General features: G+C 38.8%; 1 long non-coding RNA gene across 1 annotated transcript in view; it reads right to left on the reverse strand.

Annotated features, from left to right (window-relative positions):
- The window catches only part of LOC129470076 (uncharacterized), a 132,354-nt gene that overhangs the window by 74,154 nt on the left and 40,945 nt on the right, over nt 1-17,255 (reverse strand). The window contains exon 2 of the long non-coding RNA XR_008653156.2: nt 6,292-6,343. This is a non-coding gene — a long non-coding RNA (uncharacterized lncRNA). The remainder of the gene's footprint in view (nt 1-6,291; nt 6,344-17,255) is intronic.

A 17,255-nucleotide genomic window follows, 5' to 3' on the forward strand; every position in this document is an offset into this window, starting at 1 on the left:
CAAGTATCAATAGCCTAATTGATCAAGCGGAAGAAAGGTTGTCAGAGATTGAAGATCAACTTACTGAAATAAGGCGTGAAAACAAGATTAGAGAAAAAAGAATGAGAAGGAACGAACAAAGCCTCCAAGAAATATGGGACTATGTGAAAAGACCAAACCTATGATTGATTGGTATACCTGAAAGTGACAGGGAGAATGGAACCAAGTTGGAAAACACACTTCAAGATGTTATCCAGGAGAACTTCCCCAACCTAGCAAGACAGGCCAACATTCAAATTCAGGAAATACAGAGAACACCACTAAGATACTCCTCGAGAATTGCAATTCCAAGACACATAATTATTAGATTCTACAAGGTTGAAATGAAGGAAAAAATATTAAGGGCAGCAAGAGAGAAAGGTCAGGTTACCTACAAAGGGAAGCCCATCAGACTAACAGCGGATCTCTCCACAGAAACCCTACAAGTCAGAAGAGAGTGGGGGGCCAATATTCAACATTCTTAAAGAAAAGAATTTTCAACCCAGAATTTCATATGCAGCCAAATTAAGCTTCATAAGTGAAGGAGAAATAAAAACCTTTACAGACAAGCAAATGCTGCGATATTTTGTCACCACCAGGCCTGCCTTACAAGAGCTCCTGAAGGAAACACTAACAATGGAAAGGAAAAACTGGTATCAGCCACTGCAAAAACACACCAAGATATAAAGACCTATAAGGCTATGAAGAAATTACATCAACTAATGTGCAGGATAACCAGCTAGCAACACAATGACGAGATCAAATGCACATGTAACAATATTAACCTTAAATGTAAATGGGCTAAATGCCCCAATTAAAAGAAATGGGCTGGCATATTGGATATAGGGTCAAGACACATTGGTGTGCTGTATTCAGGAGACCCATCTCATGTGCAAAGACACACATAGGTTCAAAATAAAGGGATAGAGGAATATTTACCAAGCAAACAGAAAGCAAAAAAAAAAGTAGGGCCTGCGATCCTAGTCTCTGATAAAACAGACTTTAAACCAACATAGATCAAAAAAGACAAAGAAGGGCATTACATAATGGTAAAGGGATCAATGCAACAAGAAGACTCTCCTAAATATACAGACACCCAATACAGGAGCACCCAGATTTATAAAACAAGTTCTTAGAGACCTACAAAGAGACTTAGACTTCCACACAATAATACTGGGAGACTTGAACACCCCAGTGTCAATATTAGGCAGATCAACGAGACAGAAAATTGACAAGGATACTCAGCACTTGAACTCAGCTTTGGACCAAGCAGACCTCATAGGCATCTACAGAACTCTCCACCTTAAATCAACAGAATATATATTCTTCTCAGTGCCGTATAGCAATATTCTAAAATCGACAACATAACTGGAAGTAAAACACTCCTCAGCAAATACAAAAGAACAGAAATCATAACAAACAGTCTCTCACACCACAGTGCAATAAAATTAGAACTCAGGATTAGAGAAACTCACTCAAAATCACACAGCTACATGGAAATTGAACAACCTGTCCCTGAATGACTATGGAGTAAACAACAAAATTAAGGCAGAAATAAAGAAGTTATTTGAAACCAATGAGAACAAAGGGACAATGTACCAGTATCTCTGGGACACAGCTAAAGCATTGTTTAGAGTGAAATTTATAGCACTAAATTCCCACCTGAGAAAGTGGGGAAGATCTAAAATCGACACCCCAACATCACAATTAAAAGAACTAAAGAAGCAAGAGCCAACAAATTCAAAAGGTAGCAGAAGACAAGAAATAACTAAGATCAGAGAAGAACTGAAGGAGATAGAGACATGAAAAACCCTCCAAAAAATCAATGAACCAAGAAGCTGGCTTTTTGAAAAGATTAACAAAATAGATAGACCACTAGCTAGACTAATAAAGGAGAGAGAGAATAATCAAGTAGACACAACACAAAATGATAAAGGGGATATCACCACTGATCTCACAGAAATACAAACTATCATCAGAGAATACTATAAACACCTTGACATAAATGAACTAGAAAATCTAGAAGAAACGGATAAATTCCTGGACACATATGCCCTCCCAAGACTAAACCAGGAAGAAGTAGAATCCCCCAAAAGACCAATAACAAGTTCTGAAATTGAGGCAGTAATTAATAGCCTACCAACCAAAAAAAAAAAACCCAGGACCAGACAGATTCACAGCCAAATTCAGCCAGAGGTACAAAGAGGAGATGGTACCATTCCTTCTGAAACTATTCCAAACAATAGAAAAAGAGGGAATCCTCCCTAACATGATTTATGAGGCCAGCATCGTCCTGATAGCAAAACCTGGCAGAGACACAACAGAAAAAGAAAATTTCAGGCCAATATCCCTGATGAACACCGATGCAAAAATTCTCAATAAAATACTGGAAAACTGAATCCAGCAGCACATCAAAAAGCTTATCCACCACAATCAAGTCAGCTTCATTGCTGGGATGCAAGGCTTGTTCAACATACGCAAATCAATAAATGTAATCCATCACATAAACAGAACCAATGACAAAAACCACATGATTATCTCAATAGATGCAGAAAAGGTCTTCGATAAGATTCAACACCCCTTCGTTCTAAAAACTCTTAATAAACTAAGTATTGATGGAACGTATCTTAAAATAATAAGAGCTATTTAGGACAAACCCATAGCCAATATCATACTGAATGGGCAAAAGCTGGAAGCATTCCCCTTGAAAACTACTACAAGACAAGGATGCCGTCTCTCACCACTCCTATTCAACATAGTATTGGAAGTTCTGGCCAGGGCAGTCATGCAAGAGAAGGAAATAAAGGGTATTCAAATAGGAAGAGAGGAAGTCAAATTGTCTCTGTTTGCTGATGACATAATTGTATAGTTAGAAAACCCCATTGTCTGAGCCCCAAAAATCCTTAGCTGATAAGAAACTTCAGAAAAGTCTCAGGATACAAAATCAGTGTGCAAAAATCACAAGCATTCCTATACACCAATAATAGACAAGAAGAAAGCAAAATCATGAGTGAACTCCCATTTACAATTGTTACAAAGAGAATAAAATCCCTAGGCATACAACTTACAAGGGAAATGAAGGACCTCTTCAAGGAGAACTAGAAACCACTGCTCAAGGAAATAAAAGAGGACACACACAAATGAAAAAATGTCCATGCTCATGGATAGGAAGAATCAATATTGTGAAAATGGCCATACTGCCCAAAGCAATTTATAAATTCAGTTCTGTTCCTATCAAGCTACTATTGACTTTCTTTGCAGAACTAGAAAAACTACTTTAAATTTTATATGGAACCAAAAAAGAGCCCGTATAGCCAAGACAATCCTAAGCAAAAAGAACAAAGCTGGAGGCATCATGCTACCTGACTTCAAACTATACTACAAGGCTAGGGTAACCAAAACAGCATGGTACTGGTTCCAAAACAGAACAGAACGGAGCCCTCAGAAATAATAGCACACATCTACCACCATCTGATCTTCAACCAACCTGACAAAAACAAGAAATGGGGAAAGGATTCCCTATTTAATAAATGGTGCTGGGAAAACTGGCTAGCCATATGCAGAAAACGGAAACTGGACCCCTTCCTTACACCTTATACAAAAATTAACTCAAGATGGATTAAAGATTTAAACGTAAGACCCCAAACCATAAAAAACCTTAGAAGAAAACCTAGGCAATACCACTCAAGACATAGGTATGGGCAAGAACTTCATGACTAAAACACCAAAAGCAATTGCGACAAAAGCCAAAATTGAGAAATGGGATTTTGTTAGACTAAAGAGCTCCTGTACAGCCAAAGAAACTATCATCAGAGTGAACAGGCAACCTACAGAATGGGAGAAAATTTTTGCAATCTACTCATTTAATAGAGGTCTAATATCCAGAATCTACAAGGAACTTAAACCAATTTACTAGAAAAAAACAAACAACCCCATCCAAAAGTTGGCAAATGATATGATATGAACAGACACTTCTCAAAAGAAGACATTTATGCAGCCAACAGACACATGAAAAAAAGCTCATCATCACTGGTCATTACAGAAATGCAAATGAAAACCACAATGAGATACCATCTGATGCAAGTAAGAATGATGATTCTTAAAAAATCATGAAACAATAGATGCTGACAAGGCTGTGAGAAATAGGAACATTTTACACTGTTGGTGGGAGTGTAAATTAGTTTAATCACTGTGGAACACAATATGGTGATTCTTCAAGGATCTAGAACCAGAAATACCATTTGACCCAGCAATCCCATTACTGGGTATATACCCAAAGGATTATAAATCATTCTACTGTAAAGACACATGTACACATATGTTTACTGCAGCATTATTTACAATAGCAAAGACTTGGAACCCACCCAAATGCCCATTGATGATAGACTGGAATGTGGTGCGTATACACCATGGAATACTATGCAGGCATAAAAAATGAGTTCATGTTTTCGCAGGGATATGGATGATGCTGGAAGCCATCATACACAGCAAACTAATGCAAGAACAGAAAACCAAACACCGCATGTTCTCACTCGTAAGTGGGAGTTGAACAATGAGAACACATGGAAACAGAGAGGGGAAGATCACATACAGGGGCCTGTCGATGGGTAGGGGTTAGGGGGTAGGGGAAGAGAGAGCATTAGGACAAATACCTAATGCATGACAGATTGATAGGTGCAGCAAACCACTATGACACATGTATACCTATGTAACAAACCTGCATGTTCTGCACATGTATCACAGAACTTAAGTAAAGTTCTTATTTTACTAAAATAAAATAAAATAAACAGATACGCTCTTTATCTCAGAAGAACTGAACAGATAGCATTTCTAAAAGTGAGTCTTATGGATTTCACAATTGGGAATTATTTCATTTTGTTGATGTATATGCAGATTTTTTTGAGACAGAGTCTTACTCTGTCGTCAGGCTGGAGTGCAGTGGTGCTATCTCGGCTCACTGCAACCTCCACCTCCCAGGTTTAAGCGATTCCCCTGGCTCAGCCTCCTGAGTAGCTGGGACTACAGGCATGCACCACCACACCCGGCTAATTTTTTGCCTTTTAGTAGATACAGGGTTTCACCACGTTGACCAGGATAGTCTCAATCTCCTGACCTCATGATCCGCCCACCTCAGCCTCCCAAAGTGCTGGGTTTACAGGCATCTGCCACGACGCCCAGCCCACAATTGGGAATTAAGTGTCCTGTTGATCACTATTCTACTTGTCACAGATATGTTTGAATAGGGATTTCCATACTATAATCAAAAAGGTGCTGATATTAGTGTGTGAATAATCATAATATGCATTCTCAGAGACTGAAGAATGATTATTTTGTGTAATTTTTATATTTAATCATTTTATTCTTCTCTTGAAGCCTAGTGTAGAATATCTACTAACTTATTTTTTATTTGAATACTAGGGAACTCACTTTCCCAGATCAGACTGGAAAACAGAGTTCCTTCATAAAAACCTTAATTGGCCAAGAGATAAATAGGATTTCCTCACTGAGAAGAAGTAGAAGCAGAACAGGAGAAGGAAAATGAGGAGAAGAAGGTGAAGGAAAGGAAGAGAGAGGGGAAGGGAGAGGCAGAGAGTTCATTTGTGGACATCTCACATGTATAATGATTTGGTTACAGATTCATTTATTCATCATCTCCCTGGGCTTGGTGCTACAGGTAGAGATTTGGTTGAAACTTAATCCTCACTGGCAGACAGGTATCCAATCATACAAGATCAGTGGGTTGGTAAAAGTCAGTGGGATTAAAGGTGGCCCTAACAAAAAATGTCACGTATCGCTAAGAACAACAACAAAATCTTAAAAGTGTCTACTCTGAGTAAACCAACTTCTGAGACAACTTGTGTCATTTCACACATTTTATAGTCAAAATAAAAATGTGTCATAAGCTCTAAATACAGCAATGACACCAGTACCAACACAGATATTTAGTTCAGATCTTTTACACTGCTTCTCAAATATGTACCTTTTCTTTCAGCAGCCTCAAAGATGTTATAATCGGAAGAAAAATACTTTGCAATTACTGTTTTGAATTTTTCACCTCTGGGAGTTTTCTGTTGTAGGTATGGAACTTGAAAGTTATAGAAAGATACCATCTTAAGAACTTAAGATTGTACTCTGCTATGCAACAGGCAGTGAGCAAAGGTAAACATGTGAGCATATAATTTAAAGAGACTCTCAGGTCAGAGACTTTCCAAAAATGGATGATGGATTGTATTTTTTTTTTTAATTTTCAATGTGAAGAGAAGGCTAACTTACCTCAAAGGAAGCAACATCGAAATAAATATGCCATTGTCCACCCCAAATCCACCTAGGAGAAGATAAAACTTTAGTTAGCAAATTTTACGATTAAGGTGCTGTAAGCTGAATAGTTGTGTCCCCCTCCCAAAATTTATACATTGAAGCCTAATCCTCAATGTGATAGCATTATAGGTGCGGCCTTTGGGAAGTAATTAGGTCATGTGGCTGGAACCCTCATAAGTAGGAGTAATGCCCCTATAAAAAGAGGAGAACACAGGAGATCACTCTCTGCTCTTTCCCATGACAGGATACAATGACAAGAGAGCCATTTATTTGCATACTGGGAAGAGTGCTCCCACTAGACACCAGACTGTCAGACACTTTGATTTTCGACTGCACAGTATCCAGAACTGTGAGAAATAAATGTTTGTTCTCTAAGCCACCCAGTTGATTGTTATTTGTTATAGCAGCCAGAAATAACTACAACCTAAGATTCTTTTTAGTGAGATGAGTGTATTAGGCTATTAAACAATCAAGTTATCTAATTCTTCTATTCTGTCTTTAAGCAATATTCTGAACATAATTTGGATTTTCACATAGATATGTCTACAATGAGAAAATGTGTTAATCATATGAACTTTTGGACAATTTTTCGTATTATAAATCAATATGTTTTCATTATGTCTCAATACATAACTCCTATGAGTTTAATATGAGACATTGATTGAGAAACAAGTCTATCCTTCATGAGAAGACTAAATTAGGTTTCTGAGCCCAAAACAAACAAGCAAACGAATGAACAAACAAAAAACCTGAGAGAGTGACCTAGTAAACTCACCAAGCTCTCCGGGCCATAGCTAAATAGATTACATATACCACTCAATATGTTTTACAGTTTCCAAATTTCTTTAATACTTTCTTAAATCGTAAGGGTAGAATGGTCAAACATGTTATTTTATTCATTCATATTTACGATACCCTATTTTGTCTCGTCTAACACATGGGAAAAATGGAGCACAACTCTGCTTGCTAGCTGCTTTACTAAAACAGGGGATATAGCTAAGTTCAGAGAGATGCCTTCAAAATATGTCACTTAATAGAATACCATAACATGGATGAATCTTCAAACATTATACTAAGAGAAGAAAGCCAGAAACAAAAGGCCATATATTTTACAATTTCAGTTATGTGAAATGTCCAAAATAAGCAAATCCATAAAGAGAGATTAATGTTTGCTAAAGTCTGGGGGAAGGGAGATGAGGGAGTGACAATTAATGGATACATGGATTTTGGGGAGGAGTGATGAGAATGTTCTGGAAATGTATAGTCATGATGGTAGCACATCTTTATAAGTATACTAAAAACCACTGGATTAGACACATTAAATGGGTTAAGTTTTTGGCATGTGAATTATAATCTCAATTTTTAAAAATGCTAATGGGGCCATATGAGGGTAGTTGGATTTCAAATTATTTTTACTTTTAAAAAACCCTTCAGTATAGATTATTTATTTATTTTTTAAATGAACACAGTCAGGAATGAACAATAGATAGCTTTCATGAGTGTGGGGGACCTAGCTGAAAATCAGGCCACTTAGAGATTTTATTATAAATATCTGACTGATAATTCCATACATACCTAGAAAAGTAAAACATTAAAATTCCATTTTAATTCTCTTCAGCTGGCATTGGTTATTATCAGCAACATGCTAAGTACAGAGTTGTGTAAGTCTTTGGTCTACCACTTTATATGAAATGGACTTGTATACGTTGATATAGATATTTACCTGGGATTAGTAAAATTTAAGACTTTATGAAGTTGCCCATTTCTTCAATAAATATTTCTTCAGCTATTATATGAGACTTGAGTTACTATATGACATGAACTGTGTCAGTTACAAAACCCAGTGTGAGCAAACACTAAGTTCTTCCCCCAAATGTTCCTTAGAACAAGGGTCACAGATGAAAAATTAGACTGGAAAATCCATTAAATTGACCTACCATAGTATTTCACACAACTTTTCATTCTTCATGTAAATGTAAGGAAAATGCAAGCTTTCTTTTGCTTTTCTTCCCAACAGCCCCCAGTTTACACAGATACTAGTAGTAGATGTGGGAAATACACACTTGGGTGACTATAACCTATTTACACTGAGAGAAAAATCTTCAAGGATGAGTTAACATGTTTTATAGTGTTAATTACAGAAAGTGCACTACTAATAATGTTCAGGAGCTAATTAACCACTTTCTGAACTTCACTCATCTTGTCTCACACACTTGGCAGAGGCCATCAAAGTAATAATCTGTATCAATGACTCTTACCTACTTTGAGGTTTACAGAACTTCTTTGAGAATCTCTGTTTTATGTCTTTTAATAAATGCATATAAGCATGTTTAAACTGAAAATTGCAGAAATATCAAGGTTTTAATAATTATCTTGGAAACCATCCATAGATTCCTGAAACCTCGGAGATCTTAGGTTATAATTAATTCATTTATATGAAGAATGTCTTATTAATATGGATTAATACATTTTAGTTCATTCAATTAATTGTTATCCATTATATAATACTTAGAATTGTCTGGTTTGTAGTAAGCTGTCAGTGAGTGTTAGATCATTTTATTTTTACAGCATATGTTGAGCATCTCATGTATTAGGCACTTTCTTAAATGCTAGATTAATAATATATAACATTTTCTATGTTTACTATAAGACATATATTTAATACTTTTAATTACCCTATGCAGTATATATTTTAGTGCTTACTGCTTTAAGATGAAGAAACTGGCTGTACTGAAATTATCTTGCCCAATGCCAGTAGGGCTTATCATCAAATCTAGTACTTTACTATGACTACTGTGACTTCTACTATGACTTCTCTTCAATACCAGTAGAGAAACGGTAGGGCTTGTACTCAAATCTATTGCTTCTGATTCCAGAACCCATCCTTTTATTTCTATGATATTCCATTGTTAGCAGATTTCACTCAACCTATGAAAAGCTTGTCTGGGATGATTCACTCACATCACCCAGGTGAACATATATCTCTTATAGGAAGAACTTTCAGTTAATATCAACTCAGATCAAAGCTAAACCTAGAGAGAGGCAAACTCCATAGTTGCCGTAAATGTCATAAATTTGCATTGGCAGAGTGCTCAAAGTGCTACCTTTTAAAAAGTCAAAGAGTATATAAATTATCATAAATTTCTTTTGTTGAATGAACTCTCCCCTCATTCACCTTACTGGAAAAGGCTGAATATTTGAATTCCTATAATTTTAATATCAAGAACCCTAGTGCACATTTAAAAGGTTATACAGTTTGTGAAAGGAAGGAGACTTTGCACCTTGCTTTTGCCTTATGATGGTGTAAGTCAAAGATGCTATAGTTTAAAATATTCTTGGTTAAATCTCAGAGTTGGGCTTGTGCATTTAAATTCTAGAGATATTATTAAGACTGTTGGTTTCCTTAAGAATCAAGACAGGTTTTTAAAACTTGTTAAGATGTTTGATTTTAAATACTTCTTAGATGAAAATGTACCAGAGTCTTAAATGTTCAGATCTAGAAAAAAAAGAAAGAGATTTGTTTACCAGTACATGTTTGAATTTTTAGGAAAACAGAAAAGATTCATGGAGATATGGCCTTTAATCAAGCTATGTTTCCAATGCAGATGAAACTGAAGTGCAAATGCAAAAATAAGCTGGCTTGTCAATCATAGCTAGTTGAATCACCAGGGGTGTGAAAAGTTTGGATTTTTGGATTTTAGAGGGTTAGACAAAGAAGGGAGAGAAACTTGTGTTGAAAAGAATACTGTTTTTGGGATTTTCAGACTTTTTGTCCTTACTGTTAAAATAAACAGCATCGATGGAACTCATTTCTCCTACTCTTTCTTCCTCCTCTTAAATTAAGTTTAGCCTAAAGCTGCCTCCTTACATATTTTAAGTTTGGCCTAAGGGTTTTTCTGTACATCGTGAACTATAACAAGCAGAGGTATAAACAGACCGTTGCCTACACTTGTGCCAATCAGCGAGTTTTGGCCAAATAGCCAACTATTCCAACCATGTTCAAATATGGCAAACGCTGTAACCAGTCCAGCAATTTCTATACTTCACTTCTGTTTTCTGTACCTCACTTTCCTTTTTCTGTCCATAAATCTTCCACCACGTGGCTGCACTGGAATCTTTCAGCCTACTCGGGCTCGGCAGGCTACCCTATTAATGTATTGTTCATGGCTCAATTAAACTCCTTTAAATTTAATTCAACTGAAGATTTTCTTTCAACACTCCTCAGCAAAAAAACATTTGTAATGCTCCCTGCCTCACCAGCTAATCCATTCTTATCATCTGGTATTCTACTGGACATTACATTTTTAAACAGTCACTAGAAGAAATACACTGCAAATAGCTAGTTGAGACTGAAAAATGATCAAAGAAGTTTAAATCTGATGAGACTCCTAGGGAAATACCAATTAGAAGCATGTGCATGGGTTGAGGGAGCTAAGAGAAGTCATAGTAAGAAACACAGTAATGGCCAGTCGTGGGTGGCTCAGGCCTTTAATCCCAGTCCTTAGGGAGGCCAAGGCAGGCAGATTACCTGAGGTCAGGAGTTTGAGACCAGCCTGGCCAACACGGTGAAACCCCATCTCTACTAAAAATACAAAAATTAGCCAAGCATCATGGTGGACACCTGTAATCCCACTACTCCAGAGGCTGAGGCAGGGGAATCACATGAACCTGGGAGGTGGATGTTGCAGTGAGCCGAGTTTGTGCCACTGCACTCCAGCCTGGGTGACAAAACAAGCCTGTCTCAAGAAAAAAAAGAAAAAAAAAGAAAAACAGTAAAACCTATGGAGGCCCATAATTGCAAAGAAGCATGCTGATGGCATATAGCTGGTCAAACAAACAAACAAACGAAAAACAGGGAACAGGGAAACTCGGGAACATCTTATTCTGAATTCTATATTCTTCCCACGCTCTTCATAGACCCAACTCTAACAGATTGTTTTTGGGAATCCCCTTTTTCCCCCAAGGCTCTGAGTTATTTTAGAGGGAGTGTATTAGATTCACATTTGGCTACTTGGAGCCAGACGTATACATCCGTGTTACTTAAATGTTGACGATCTGCAATGTGAAGGCTTGAAGCACTCAAAGAATACTTGGTGTCTGTTCTAAAGACAGAGCCAATATGATAGCTCCCTAATGATGGTGGTGGGGGCCTATCTGGAGTGGGCACTGTGAGGACTCCAGCTGCAGTGGGGGAGGTGCGACCAGGGCCGTGCGCTCAGTGGGGGCTGGTAACTGGTGATCCCAGTGGGAGCCCCACACCCTACTGAGTTGGCAGGGAGTGAGTCCTTGCCCGCAGGTGCAGCCATAGCTGCCTGGCTGTGGCTCCAGAGCCAGGCATTCCTGCACTCTTGGGAGCTCAGGAAGCCCTCTCCCCCCACAGGCTCAGAAGTGCCTGCTCCCACTCACTGACCTCTTCCTGCTCCTGGTGACTACTCCAGTGCAGAGCAAAGTTGTGGCCAAGCCCAAGCGCTGTCACAACCTGGCTGGGTGTGCGTGTACTTGGGGCAACACCGACAGACAAGTCTCCTGTTCCCTCGGCCCCCTCCAGACTTTGAGCACCAGCAAGTGTGGGAGGGACGCTGAGGTACTGAGGGCAGCTTGTCATGGGCCTGCAGGTGCCCCTCAGCAGGAAAAGCCTGTGCGCTGTGGTTGGCATGTTGATGGTGGTGGGAGGCACACAGATTCTTAGGAGGGAAGGGGCAGGTCCCCAGTGAAACCCCACCTTCAAGCCAGGGACAGCTTGAAGCCTGGGGGCTGGGCTCCCAGTTCCAGGTGGTGTTCATGATCCAGAGTGAGAACTTCATTGATGTCTCTCAGCCAGTCAGATGGTGCTTTTTCCAGGCCTGCCTATGTCTGCCTATGGACAAGTCAGCATGCACTTCCTCCATTCTGAGTACATTATAAACCCCAGACTCAGCCAGACTCAGACACTTGTCAGGATGACCAGCCTGCAGAAAGGAGCTACCCACTTCAGGTCTCCTGAGAGCCATTCTGTCACTCAATAAAGCTCTCCTCCTTGCTTACCCTCCAGTTGTCCATGTAACTTCATTCCTCCTGGACATGGGACAAGAACTCGGGAATTAACAAATGCAGGGAGTGAAAGGAACTGTAACACATTCCTGGCCAGCTCGCTAAGCTGCAGGTGGTGACACACTCCTGGACTGCGGGAGTGAAGAGTGGCAACTCTTCTGGGGCCCAGACCTTAGAATTCCCCTAGCCAGAACTGCTATAACACTATATCCCTCCATGAGTGCTGGGTGGTTGCCCCAAAAAACAGGAAGCAGCAGTGGTACAGGGTCAGCCCAAGAGCCGTGGCCAGAGTGGGACAGTGGGACTGAGAGACCTGTAACACAAACAGGCTGAAACACATCCCCCCAGAACTCGCCCCCTCACTCACCAAGCTGTGGTCAATAAGAAGGAGAAAAGAGCTGTGGCCTTTCTGGGAGCCCAGACGTCGGGGCTCCCTAAGTCAGAGATGTGACATGCTATAACACTCTCTTTGGGGCTCTGTGGTTCCCGGCATCTCTGAGTTTTTGGGTGCCACCATCTTTTCCTCATTCAGATGCTGATGCCTGCAGCAAAAGCTTCTTGTGGTACATCTGGTCCAGCCTCAGCCTTGCACAAAGCTGGTGCCTGGAACTACCTGCCATGCTGCAGCAGACAGTGTGCCTGGCTGTGCTCAGTGTCCAGACCCCATGCTCACTTGCTCACACAGCCCTTGCCACTCCCCACCTGGCTTGTGGCATCCAGGCCAGTAATGCGAGCTGAGTACAGCCTGCCAGGCCAAGTTGGCATAACAAGCCCAGCAGGCATGAGCAATACTCAAGCAGAAGGTGCCACTGCCCACAGAGGTTTCCAGCTGGCGAAGTGACACCCTAAGGATCCAATGACACTACTATACAAGTTGCAGGAACATGAGAACACTTTCCTTCTTTCATCTTTATTTGTCCTTAAATCTAGTTAAGTGAAAATGTGCATGGCAAACTGCCTTCCACCATGAAATCTGTGAAACGAGCACCCTGTTCCCATTAGTTACTGAATACACACACACACACACAGAGAGAGACAGAGAGAGAGAGTTATTCTTCTCATCTATCCGAAATTTTACTGACCTGGGGCACTGTCCCAGAATATAAAACCCCTAGCTTTCAAACAAAGGGACAATTCAATGACACACAGCTCCTGAGAGAAATTTCCATTAAAAAAAAAAAAGCAAAATGAGCCCAGGTAGGTAAGAGATTATCAGAGGGTAGTGCCATATTTCAGCCAGCTGATAAACATATGGCAGTACTCTAGGTCTTATCTACCTATCTCTCCTAGAACTGAGTAGTGAGAAGTTGTCAAGGAGATGCCTATTAACAAATTCTTCTGCTTTGACAAATGAAATCAGATATAGTCAGTGAGAAAATTACACTGATTTGGCTGAATGGTTGTCCAGTAACCTCTGGTTTTTTCTATGGTGAATATTTTCTACATGATGAATATTTTCCACAAACTGAATGAGGAAAATCTACTGTTCAAAACTTTGATGAAAATGCATTTAACAAATATAAACACTAGGTTGGGAATTAAACATGACAATTTTCAAAAATAAAATTAGATGATAACTTAAAAATGTGTGAGGGGCCCAGCAGTTATTTTTAAAATATCTTATGATGTATATAAGCAAAAAAAAAATGTGTAGACAACTTGCTTTTACCAACTTTAGAACCCTATTTAGACCTGAAATCTACAATTTAAAAATAATGGTAACAGATGCCTTTTCAGAATAACATGCATCTATCATTCTTGGAAAAGTTAAAGCAGCAGGTATATTTAGCTATTTAACTTACAGAAGAACTGTTATGGGGCATCCAGAAGCTAACCTTGATTATTTTAAAGATTATTTTTGATTTGCATTTCTCTGATGGCCAGTGATGATGAGCATTTTTTCATATGTCTGTTGGCTGCATAAATGTCTTCTTTTGAGAAGTGTCTGTTCATGTCCTTTGACCACTTTTTGATGGGGTTGTTTTTTTCTTGTAAATTTGTTTGAGTTCATTGTAGATTGTGGATATTAGCCCTTTGTCAGATGAGTAGGTTGCAAAAATTTTCTCTCATTCTGTAGGTTGCCTGTTCACTCTGATGGTAGTTTCTTTTGCTGTGCAGAAGTTCTTTAGTTTAATTAGATCCCATTTGTCAATTTTGGCTTTTGTTGCCATTGCTTTTGGTGTTTTAGACATGAAGTCCTTGCCCACGCCTATGTCCTGAATGGTATTGCCTAGGCTTTCTTCTAGTGTTTTTATGGTTTTAGGTCTAACATGTAAGTCTTTAATCCATCTTGAATTAATTTTTGTATAAGGTGTAAGGAAAGGATCCAGTTTCAGCTTTCTGCATATGGCTAGCCAGTTTTCCCAGCACCATTTATTAAATAGGGAATCCTTTCCCCATTGCTTGTTTTTGTCAGGTTTGTCAAAGATCAGATAGTTGTAGATATGCAGCATTATTTCTGAGGGCTCTGTTCTGTTCCATTGATCTACGTCTCTGTTGTGGTACCAGTACCATGCTGTTTTGGTTACTGTAGGCTTGTAGTATAGTTTGAAGTCAGGTAGCGTGATGCCTCCAGCTTTGTTCTTTTGGCTTAGGATTGACTTGGCGATGTGGGCTCTTTTTTGGTTCCATATGAACTTTAAAGTAGTTTTTTCCAATTCTGTGAAGAAAGTCATTGATAGCTTGATGGGGATGGCATTGAATCTATAAATTACCTTGGGCAGTATGGCCATTTTCACAATATTGAACTCATGGACACGGGAAGGGGAACATCACACTCCAGGGACTGTTGTGGGGTGGGGGGAGGGGGGAGGGACAGCATTAGGAGATATACCTAATGCTAAATGACGAGTTAATGGGTGCAGCAAACCAACACGGAACATGGATACATATGTAACAAACCTGCACATTGTGCACATGTACCCTAAAACCTAAAGTATCATAATAATAATAAAAAGATTATTTTTTCAGGAATAGGATTAATCCTCTAAATTTTTCTAGAAGACAGAACTAGAGCCAGTAGGCTAATCACTTGCAAGAAAGCAGATTTCATCTTAATATAAGGTAGAGCTCCCTAACCATGAGCACTGTCCAAAAATGTAGTAGATTTCCAACTCTGAACATGTCTAGCACAGGCTAGAGAAACACTGGGTAGGAGGAATATAATAAGCTAGGTCATTTCTAGCTTTCAGACATAAAATAATGTAGCAGGTACAATGACTCACTATTTATGGAACTTGGCCTTAAATCTTAAGGAAAGTAAATCTAACTCTTCTTCTTAGGAATGGTCAGATTTTCTGTACTTTCTGATGATCTCGTATTGCAGAATAAGTGAAATCCATTTTCTTTAGGATGTGGTAATGACTACAAGCAAATAAATTTGACATTTATGAGATTCATGTAGATGCCCCAAAGTATTCCACTGGGGAGCTTGAGATTGAATTATTCATCTACTGCAAAGGAATCACACAACAGCAAAAGTACCAGGCAGCATAATTTCACAACTCCTTTTATTTCTGTCATTAAAGAGATTTTCCAAGTTTAGTTTTCTCCTGTTTCAGGTAGGTGTATTATTTATCCTGCTTCCTTAAAACAAAAATTCACAGCCAACATCATCACAAGGCATCTCTGTTCACTTTAACTATAAATAAACTCTGCTATCTGCAGCTCCTTGGCTGCCACCTCTGGAAATGTTGCCACAAATGGTCCTCACTTTCCCCTTCAGTTTCAGACTCTCTCTTTCTGACTCTTTCGGCGTTTTATTCTCTCATAAGTTATTTTCACCATTTTTTAAAATAAAAGTGATGCAGAGAAAGGGGAAAGAATAAGAAAGGAGGAAGAGACAGAAAATGACTCAGTTACCCTCCGTTTTTAAGAGGTCTCTTTGCATGGATAAACTGAAGTCCTAAGTTGTGTGTCCTTGGATGATGCTTTAATTTCATTAGTTTTTTGAAAATGAAGAGAATCCTGAGATATTGCTTATGTTTATACAAATAAATCCCATATTTCGCATCTGTCACTAACTGACTGACTGAATTGAATGCGTATCAGTTGGTATTTAAGGGCCGAAGAGCTGTAAGAACTGATATGTCATTTATTGAATCAAGAAATGGGTTAGTGAAATTCCTGTAGCCCTGTTTTATGTGCTAGGGATGCAGAAGTGACCAAGATCCATGTCTTCTGAGGCTTTCTTTCTCGTGAGCAGGTACACTAAATGTGTTTTTATCATAGACAAAATCTATGTTGAAATCAGGGAAAAAACACATGGTGTAAGTAACTCCTGATTCTGTTAAGTTAAATTATGTGCACTCTGTTGTAAGTAAAGGGAAAATACTCACCTCCCCTACCCAGTGGTTTATGCTCATTTTGTCTCATCTCATAGAGAGAAAGTGTGTTGTGGTTGGGAGAAAAAATGAACTGGAATAAGTTGAAGTTGAGTCTGAGTTTTATTTTTAACACTTATTAACTGTTGATCCACAATGCTCTCTTTTCCTCTTCCTTCTTCCTTCTTTACGTGGAAACAGTAATAGATACGTCACATAGCCATGATAATTTCATGAGACAAAACATACAAAACACATAGTAGTAGAGTGCTTTGGACCGAGTAGGTTGTTAAAAAATATTGCTTCTAATTTTTCTTCCCTTTACCTTCTTGTTCTTACTTTGCCACCATGAAAGGCGGACATGGAGACTCATTCAGCACTGCAAGTGGGACAATTTGATTAGGCTTCTTTCTTTTTCCTTCATCACAAACCCAATGTGTACACTGTGAAGTACACAAGAGACAGGAGAGCACAATACAAAATGATTACCTAATTTTAGTGATTCTTTCAACAGTTTTCACCACAGCTCAATTTAAAGTTTGTGGTTTTTTTTTTTTTTTTTTTTTT

Source organism: Symphalangus syndactylus, chromosome 20 (assembly GCF_028878055.3).
Source record: "Symphalangus syndactylus isolate Jambi chromosome 20, NHGRI_mSymSyn1-v2.1_pri, whole genome shotgun sequence".
Lineage (NCBI taxonomy): Eukaryota > Metazoa > Chordata > Mammalia > Primates > Hylobatidae > Symphalangus > Symphalangus syndactylus.